Genomic DNA, 10647 nt, shown 5'->3' with positions numbered 1-10647 from the left:
AGATTAGCCTGGCTGACATGAAAAACACATTAAGGGGAAAGGATCCACACACACAGAAGCTGATCATCTTTCTGCACATCTCTTTATTTACAATGCTGGCTGCATTGGTTTGCACAAACACAGGACATTGAATGCTACCTGAATTGACTCAGAAAAGTAACATAAGTAGGCTTACAGTATCACAGTGAGGTCAAACAGGTGTGTGTGTGTTAGTCAGATTATCCAGTGTCCACAGCAACACTATTGGTTGTTCTCTACCCCCAGTGCATGTGGTGTACTATGGTCTTAGTCATGCTCTCACTAACCCTCCTAATCTTTTATCTTTCTCTGTCTCCCCTTCCAGAGGGCCTGAGGCTCTTGGACCGTGGCTGAGGACACCCTGGCCTGACACCTGGACGTGCCTGGCCCAATCCCACCTAGACCCCTTCTACCTGCTACCTGCCTGTTACTTGAAAGTCCATAATGAACCTATACAGCTCTGGATCCATTGTCTTAGCTACTACTGCAACAACTTGTGTCAATTATAATGTATCTTTCGTCTGTCTGTGTTTCATAATTCTCCTTCAATTCGCAAGAGGCTGAATGTATCTCACAGGCGAAAGCATCCGAGCGAGCAAAACAGCGCCCCTCTGTCTCTTTACGTGTAGGCCATCTATCTGATGCTGTCTGGTCCAAAAGAGTATGACATTGTTGCTGCCCGTAGCATTGAATGCAAGGGAAGCCAGCAGCATGTTGATTGGACTAAATTGTTTTTGGTACAGTTTAGTTGTCACTGTATTAGATTAAGCATAGGTGATTTGATGATGTTGAAATGTTTAAGTTGAAATGGTGCTGGAATAGTGGAGGCAGCTCCTGTTTCCTTTGCGACTTGTGGTAACTCTTCGTGGTTCTAAATCAATAGTTGTTTAGTAAACGATACCCCCCTCGGGTATGCCCCTCTCCGGTATGCAACGTTGTTGTTTTCCTGTTTGCTACTCAAAGATAATTGACTGATTAAGTCAAAGACTAAATAATCTAAAAATATTAGCATAACTAGGCTACACAGAACCATGGCGGATTTATATTGTGGTTTACAGAGCGCTCTCTGAAATAAGCGCTACTATCGCCGTATTCCAACGGATCGAGTTCTCTCACCACGCCGGTCTAGCGATGGTTCTGTACTGCTGCTGCTCATTTCATAGTAAAGTTTGCAAATAACAAATAGTAGATACAAATGATACACTTACTCATGATATACTTCTACCAGGTAATCCTACTTTGCAGTTAACATTTAATTTAGAAGGTTTTCAACCCACAAGACGGTTATCACATCTACTGGCTATACACGGAGTCATAGACAAATGTGCGCACCACACAGACAGACAGGGGCAATATTGCTGGAAATGAATTGGCAAATATTGAGTTAGGTTTGGCTTTTTAAGCCAATAGTCGCTAACCAGGGGTGGGATAATGTCAGTGTCGCGTTGATTAGATAGTAGCTGGGAGCTTATAGTGTCTGATACTGGTGAGATTTCTTTATCACAGTTAGCGGTGGAAAACATGAAGAATTGCATGTACTTTCTGAATTGTTTGGCGAGCTGCTCATATGTGGGCTGCGAGCTACTGGTAGCTTGCGATCAACCTGTTGGAGACCCCTGGGCTATAGGCTACGAAGTGCATGCTCAGAGAAGCACAGAGCAAAGTTATATTTCTAAGATACACTATATATGGAAAAGTATGTGGACACCCCTTCAAATTAGTGGATTCGGCTATTTCAGCCACACCCGTTGCTGACAGATGTATAAAATCGAGCACACAGCCATGCAATCTCCATACACAAACATTGGCAGTAGAATGGCCTTACTGAAGAGCTCAGTGACTTTCACCGATCATAGGATGCCACCTTTCCAACAAGTCAGTTCGTCAAATTTCTGCCCTGCTAGAGCTGCCCCGGTAAGTGCTGTTATTGTGAAGTGGAAATGTCTAGGAGCAACAACTGCTCAGCCGCGAAGTGGTAGGCCACACAAGCTCACAGAACGGGACCGCCGAGTGCTGAAGAGCGTAAATATCGTCTGTCCTCCGTTGCAACACTCACTACCTAGTTCCAAACTGCCTCTGGAAGCAACATCCGCACAAGAACTGTTCGTCGGGAGCTTCATGAAATGGGTTTCCATGGCCGAGCAGCCGCACATAAGTCTAAGATCACCATACGCAATGCCAAGGGTCGCCTGGAGTGGTGTAAAACTCGCTGCCATTGGACTCTGGAGCAGTGGAAATGCATTCTCTGGAGTGATGAATCATGCTTCACCATCTGACTAATTTGGGTTTGGCGGATGCCAGGAGAATGCTACCTGCCCCAATGCATAGTGACAACTGTAAAGTTTGGTGGAGGAGGAATAATGGTCTGGGGCTGTTTTTCATGGTTCGGGCTAGGCCCCTTTGATTCCAGTGAAGGGAAATCTTAACGGTACAGCATACAATGACATTCTAGATTATTCGGTGCTTCCAACTTTGTGGCAACAGTTTGTGGAAGGCCCTTTCCTGTTTCAGCAAGACTATGCCCCGTGCACAAAGCGAGGTCCATACAGAAATGTTTTGTCGAGATCGGTGTGGAAGAACTTGACTGGCCTGCACAGAGCCCTGACCTTAACTCATCGAACACCTTTGGGATGAATTGGAACGCCGACTGCGAGCCAGGCCTAATCGCGCAACATGAGTGCCCGACCTCACTAATGCTCTTGTGGCTGAATGGAAGCAAGTACCTGCAGCAATGTTTCAACATATAGTGGAAAACCTTCCCAGAAGAGTGGAGGCTGTCATAGCAGCAAAGGGGGGACCAACTCCATATTAATGCCCATGATTTTGGAATGAGATGTTGGACGAGCAGGTGTCCACATACTTTTGGTCATGTAGTGTAGCTGCTGGGATGGTGTAAATAAAACTAGGCTCCATTACACACTGCAATATGTATTCCAACCCTGAACCCCGGCCTGCTCTGCTCTTGCTGATCAAAAACGTTTTAGTGTGCTGCCTAACCAATGGCTCTGCTGTGTAGGCTTACTGTGGCAGTTTAGGAGGAGAGTCAAAGACTTCTTCCGAAAATAATTTTTGATTAGGCCTAGTCTTGCGTGTGGACTAGGCTATGTTTTGTTCAGTTTGAGAAGGAGATTGCGAAGATGAGGGGGAGGACCAGAGGTCAACTTTGATAGTTTGTTACTACTATAATAGATTTTATTAAAACACAATATGTTTCTTGCCCATGATGTAGGCCTATTTATCAGAGTTATTGACCTCACAATAAGCCAGATTCAAGTAACTTACATTGTGATGCTGACACTTGAAGCAGCAGCCGCGGCACAATCAATCAGAAATGGACAGCTCATGGTGCTGAACGTAGGTAAATTTGAGTAGGCAAGATTCCTTTCTACTGTCCTCATTTTAATTAGGCTTTACTAACAACAAGAGGGCTTTGTGTTGGAGCCTATTTCTTCCTATTTAAGAAATAAGAGGTAGGCCTACCTGTTTGACAGACGAAATTAGGCTATAGGCTGCTATATCCATAGATTTGTTGGCCAATTCATCCACCCACCCTGCACTTTTTAAATAGCTTAACTCTGTGTCAGTGAAGGGCTGTTAAGTTAAAACCAAGACTCGAATTGAGGGGGTATGAGAGGGTATTCCATAGACCTACTTTTTGTGAAAAAAATGGCAGAAAGCACAGCCTAGCCCCTGTTAGCTTAAGACTTGAAGATCAATCAAAATGAAGATCAATCAATAGATCTGATTATATAAAGCAGTGGTCTCCAACCTTTTCTGAGTCAAGATCACTTTGAGTCAAAATGCAAGTCTAGATCTACCGCTCAGATAAAAAAAATAAACATTACTTAAAAACGTAAGCCTTTGCAACATTAACCAATTAGAAACTGTTCTGTAGCAATGAGGTTTGTGCAGTAGGCTATAGGCCCAATACATTATCACTGCATATTGGCTATGCTTGAATTGCCCTGACAATGTTGTTCTTCTCAGACCATTTTGAAATTATATTTACAAAAATAAATAATGGTATATGATCACACTGGTAATAGATCATTTGTTGCATTACTTGTGAGGCCCAGTTCAGTGAAAATAATAATAATGTATATATATATTTTTTTTACTGGACTGATGGCCTGCATCTGATGGTCAGTCTGAGGGAAGGAGGGAGCAGCGGTGAGACTGCCTCTCAACTCACCGTCCCTCCACTCAAGGTTTCTTTTTGCGGTCTATGGCTCGAAGAAACTATGCAGACATGGTGATCTGAGCTATCTGATTGGCCAACAGCAGGCCTTTAGGTGCACTTGATTTGCTCTCTGGGTCTACCTTCAGAAACATGAAATTGTTCAAAATGAGAACAGATTGCCTTCCCGGCGCCAGGGCTGCTGTATCAAGTGCAACTGCCACCAACATCGCGAAAGGAATACAAAAATAGGAACGCAAGACTTTATCGTTGGGTTTGTTACATAAATGTTTGGTGATTGACTAGGAATGCCTTGGAGATCGACTAGTGGATCGTGATCAACCGGTTGGTGACCACTGATATAAAGTGATCAATAACAGCGCTTTGGTCCGCGATGCTTTATGCTAGAAACAAGTTGTAAAATCCCCAGGAAAGAAGTGACTCCGATGCATATGGGGATATCATTGTTTAGTTTCTTCCGTAATTTCGAATAAGACATTAATGAGCGAGCTAGGACGGACGTAGTCAATTTAACTATTTGTTCAGCACTTTTGAAATGTACAGCGATAGAATTCAGAACATGGTGGTGTTGAATGTTTATCCTTTTAAGCTTGGAAAAAGACCCTTAAACCCAGAATTGGACCACACACCCACTCCACTGAATAGCAGGCTAGTGATTGCTTTGCAGCGTGTGCAGTTAGCCACTGATTCCTTCCAAACCACTCATTGTTGAATTTGCAATTTCCAACTTGTTGTGTAATGTTTATGGCTGATGAGCACCGATACGTTTTATCTATAATTTCTCTTCGTATGACAAGGACTGAAAAGGATTTCCCAGTAGATTGACGACGTGATTCATGATGATGACTGCTTGTCTAGCTTGCTAGCTACGATTTTGAAAGTATGATGTTGACATGATCAGTCCAATCAAAGCTACAGTAGATATAACGTGATTTGACGTCATTTTATCTGTGGCCAGTGACCTTAAGCCTTCTTGGATGGGCACTTCTAATGTAACTCTATGGCAGCACCCAAGGGGCTTGAATTTCCAAGCTCTCCCCGTAGATTTTGCAGTGACGTAGTGTCCCCATGAGTGACAGAACAGTGAGCCAATCACGGTGCAACTAGAGAACATTACCAACTCCTACGCTCCGTATTTTCCGCTGGCTGCCCCAACACCACAGAAAGCACTGAGCTAGGCTGAAACACCTGCCTTTTGGAGCTGACTTACTCAAGAAAGCAAAAAAGAGATCATGTTTGTATGCGGCTTTATTAACTTTTTTAAAATATATATATTTTTACATTGTTTGCAAACTGATATGTGACACGTATTAATGCCAAAATAACATGCAAAACAGCCAATTATTATTATTATTTGCCCTGAATGACGGGTCGCCACTGGACCTCCCCTCATTAGGTTAAGCCATGGAAGAAGAGTAGCCAACAGTTAAAGGTGCACTATGCAGAAATCGCGACGCCATTTCCTGGTTGCAAAAATTCTAATAGTTTGCCTAATTTCAGTTTATGTGACATAACAAGCAGTCATTGTGTAGAGAATTATTGTACCATCTAAACCCCTGTGAAATATATTTTCCATAACCAGAAATATTGTATTTTCAGCTGTTTGAAGCTGGTGTACAAAACCGAAAGTAAAAGACGCAAAAACGAAAGGAAGCATAGAAATAGCGCACATATAACAGATCTACCGCTTCTTAGAATTGCTTTCAATGAGAATGACAGACCTATAACTCACATTTATATGTGAATTTGGTTGGGTCGCCCAAAAAGTTACATATTGTAGCTTTAAAGCTTACATTTCTCTGAGTAGGCAGGCCTACTCTGTCTGGGGTGGAAAGGTAGGCCTAACGTTTGAAAGTACCATGCTCAGATTCCTAATGACATCTAGGATTTAATTATTTGCAGACATGGACAGTTTCGTTGCTAACAAGACATACAGATTTGGCATTGGAGAAATATGATAAGATGAACACATAGGCCTATCTCTCTGTCCATTCATAGCCTGTAATTTCGGTAATTTGTGTGGTATTAACAAATATTCTTCTAATATGTAAAATTACGTAGAATTGCATGACACTTTTTTCTCGGACCTGCAAATACAATGATAGATTAATGCAATGCTTTTACTATAAAAGGGATCTCTCCACCCCTACTCTTGTCCACGGTGGTCTGCGAACCCACAACCCAATTCCTGCGTTGCCATATAATACTTACAGAACCAAGAGCAGTTTCTAAAACTGCATATCTAATATATGTTTTCTGCTATCCACTTTATGTTTTAATTATTATTTGGGGTATAAGGGAGGGAAGGTCACTTGTTTTGTTTTTTTTAATCGTTCAGGGAGGGTTTAGGTAAAATATATTTTGCTGAAGGTAGGGCCATTTTAATTTAAGAGAGGTCTGACTTTCCTGTCAGTGGGCTAATTTAGTTAGGTCCCTCATGAGCCTAACCACACTATTTATAGTCGTTTGGTCTATTTTTCCATTCAGTTCCTCCTTGATTTTATATGTACCGCGTGACTCCATGCTCTCTGAGTGGTCTAGGGGGCACTCTTGGCCTGGATGCTCTGTCTCAAGAGTGGCCTGAAGGGTTATTGTACGCTTTTCCCCCATTGTCTCTGATCTCACAGGTTCTTCATAAGATAAAGCATGGACACCACAGGATCCTACTAGTAGCGCTGAGATGGCCAGGCAGACCTTAGTTCTCGGAGCTCCTTCAGCTGGTGTGGGGGTTCGCCCTGGCCTCTTCCAACCAGGTCATACCTCCTGTCCCAGGTGGACGGCCTGATTTGGCACCCCAACCCCGCTTCCCTTCAACTGTGGGTATGGCCAATAACGAGTCCATCTCTCAGGAGCTAGTCGTGGCTGTTCATGAAACTCTAAGAAATGCGAGAGCCCCATCCAGTCACTCGCTTTATGCTCTCAGATGGAGCCTATTCTCCTCTAGGTGTGACGCTAGACAGCTAGACCCAGTTACCTGTCCTGTTCCTCTTGTCCTCTGTTTCCTCCAGTCCCATCTGGACATCGGCAAGACAGGCCTCCATTTCAGCTTCTCATGACATGGTGGATGGCCACAAGCTGGGCAGTCACCCCTTTGTGTCACAGTTTCTGAAGGGTGTCCGGCGGATACACCAGGGCCGCGTTCTGCATGCCCCTTCTTGGGAGATGTCCTTGGTCCCAGGGGCCCTGGCTAGGCCTCCATATGAGCCGGTAGTTCAGTCTGACTTGAAATCTCTCTCCCTAAAAACAGCTTTTCTCCTGGCTCTCTTCGCCATTAAGCGTGAGCGAGCTACATGCCCTCTCCGTAAGTGTGGACTGTTTGAGATAGAAGGCTGAGGACATTGGGTGTGTCCCTGTTGCGGAACCTGTCCTTCCTACCTAAAGTGCTTTCCCCTCAGCAAATTAACCAGGTGGTGGAGATAGTGCAAGCAGAGGATGGAATGCCCTATCTGGCGAGGACGAAAACTTGCTTTCCCTGTGCCTGGTCAGAGCGCTACGGGCATACGTGTCCAAGATGCAATCTCTGAAACGCACCCAACTGTTTGTGTGTTACGATGGAAAGAAGCTTGGCCTGCCGGTCTCTAAAAAGCGGCTCCCCCATTGGATGGTGGATACCATCTCCCAGGCCTACACAGGTCAGGGTCAACTAGCGCCAGGAGGCGTGGTGGCCGATTCCACCAGGACAGTGGCCACATCTTGGGCAGCCCTGAAAGGTGCTACTTAATCTGACATTTGTGCGGCTGCCGAATGGTCCTCGCCATGCACATTTACTACGTATTACAGAGTAAACGTGGCAACCCTCGCTCTGCTGCGATCCACCATCTTGCTCGCTGCTGAGGTGTTGGAGATGGGGAATCCTCTGTTCCTCGCGACCTGGTTGACACAATCATCCACGGTAAGGACTATAACACTTATCAGTCACGGTCTGAGTGAGGTCGAATAGATCGTAATTTATGTACATACATATGGATCTATCAGACCCGAGGATGACTGTCACTGTCTTTTTTTTTCACTCGGGAACCTGTTTCCAGCATTCAAGGCAAAGGGATGAGGTGAACTTCACCTCTCCTTTTATAGAGGAGGTAAATCCCACCTCTAGGTCATAGGGCATTACTTTTTTGATATATAGTCTCGATGATTGACTGACGCAAGGCATCATTTACTGTAAGGACTGTAACACTTACTTGTGACGGTTATCCTTCGGTTTCATAGATCCATAGTTATGTACATAACTTACGTTGTCTGCTCAGTCTGTCTCAAGTACAGTGAGGGAAAAAAGTATTTGAACCCCTGCTGATTTTGTACGTTTGCCCACTGACAAAGAAATGATCAGTCTATAATTTTAATGGTAGGTTTATTTGAACAGTGAGAGACAGAATAACAACAAAAAAATCCAGGAAAACGCATGTCAAAAACGTTATAAATTGATTTGCATTTTAATGAGAGAAATAAGTATTTGACCCCCTCTCAATCAGAAAGATTTCTGGCTCCCAGGTGTCTTTTATACAGGTAACGAGCTGAGATTAGGAGCACACTCTTAAAGGGAGTGCTCCTAATCTCAGTTTGTTACCTGTATAAAAAGACACCTGTCCACAGAAGCAATCAATCAGATTCCAAACTCTCCACCATGGCCAAGACCAAAGAGCTCTCAAAGGATGTCAGGGACAAGATTGTAGACCTACAGGCTGGAATGGGCTACAAGACCATCGCCAAGCAGCTTGGTGAGAAGATGACAACAGTTGGTGCGATTATTCGCAAATGGAAGAAACACAAAAGAACTGTCAATCTCCCTCGGCCTGGGGCTCCATGCAAGATCTCACCTCGTGGAGTTGCAATGATCATGAGAACGGTGAGGAATCAGCCCAGAACTACACGGGATGATCTTGTCAATGATCTCAAGGCAGCTAGGACCATAGACACCAAGAAAACAATTGGTAACACACTACGCTGCAGGTCCCCCTGCTCAAGAAAGCACATATACATGCCCGTCTGAAATTTGCCAATGAACATCTGAATGATTCAGAGGAGAACTGGATGAAAGTGTTGTGTTCAGATGAGACCAGAATTGAGCTCTTTGGCATCAACTCAACTCGCCGTGTTTGGAGGAGGAGGAATGCTGCCTATGACACCAAGAACACCATCCCCACCGTCAAACATGGAGGTGGAAATATTATGCTTTGGGGGTGTTTTTCTGCTAAGGGGACAGGACAACTTCACCGCATCAAATGGACGATGGACGGGGCCATGTACCGTCAAATCTTGGGTGAGAACCTCCTTCCCTCAGCCAGGGCATTGAAAATGGGTCGTGGATGGGTATTCCAGCACGACAATGACCCAAAACACACGGCCAAGGCAACAAAGGAGTGGCTCAAGAAGAAGTGGCCTAGCCAGTCTCCAGACCTTAATTCCATAGAAAATCTGCGGAGGAAGCTGAAGGTTCGAGTTGCCAAACGTCAGCCTCGAAACCTTAATGACTTGGAGAAGATCTGCAATGAGGAGTGGGACAAAATCCCTCCTGAGATGTGTGCAAACCTGGTGGCCAACTACAAGAAACGTCTGACCTCTGTGATTGCCAACAAGGGTTTTGCCACCAAGTACTAAGTCATGTTTTGCAGAGGGGTCAAATACTTATTTCCCTCATTAAAATGCAAATACATTTATAACATTTTTGACATGCATTTTTCTGGATTTTTTTGTTGTTATTCTGTCTCCCACTGTTCAAATAAACCTACCATTAAAATTATAGACTGATAATTTATTTGTCAGTGGGCAAATGTACAAAATCAGCAGGGGATCAAATACATTTTCCCTCACTGGAGCTACTAATGATGGGAAATCTGTCAAGCAAGACCACTGGTCCGCTAGACGACTTTTGGCACCAAAAACACAAAGGCAGGAAAGAGACTTATGCCGCCCCTCTCTTAGTGCATGCAGTGTTTGTGTTTGAAAAGGCATATGTTATGTGTTCTCTTTGTACGCCCTAAGAGCCAATTTATGCTTGATCTGAAAATGTGGTCGGAGGCACCGTATGGCTGGTGTGATGCAATTGCGGAGCCTCCGGAGGCACCCACAGGCCAAATTTTGTTCCGTACTGCATTGCTGTGCGCCTCTCAAATATTTTAATGCGGAGGGCTCCGTATAGCGTCGCACTGACATGATTGGTTGACAGTAGATGAGGGCAGGAGGTCCTGTATAAACACAAACTCACTTCCTTCACAACAGCTCCGCGCTGCTCTGCAAAGCGCAAAAAGTATGAATGCCCTGACTTCTGCAGAGGCCGTATCACTGTAAATGCTGCACTGCCAATGCAGACGTTGGAGTGACCATGTAGCACCTTTTCAGTGACCATTGATGTGTGTGCTCATCCCCCTCTTCTCTTCAGTCTCACCAGATCCCCTCTTAGACATCACTGTTTTCCTCAGCCCCATTGTGTA

Source organism: Coregonus clupeaformis, chromosome 33 (assembly GCF_020615455.1).
Source record: "Coregonus clupeaformis isolate EN_2021a chromosome 33, ASM2061545v1, whole genome shotgun sequence".
NCBI lineage: Eukaryota > Metazoa > Chordata > Actinopteri > Salmoniformes > Salmonidae > Coregonus > Coregonus clupeaformis.
Note: the sequence above shows the minus strand (reverse complement) of the source record.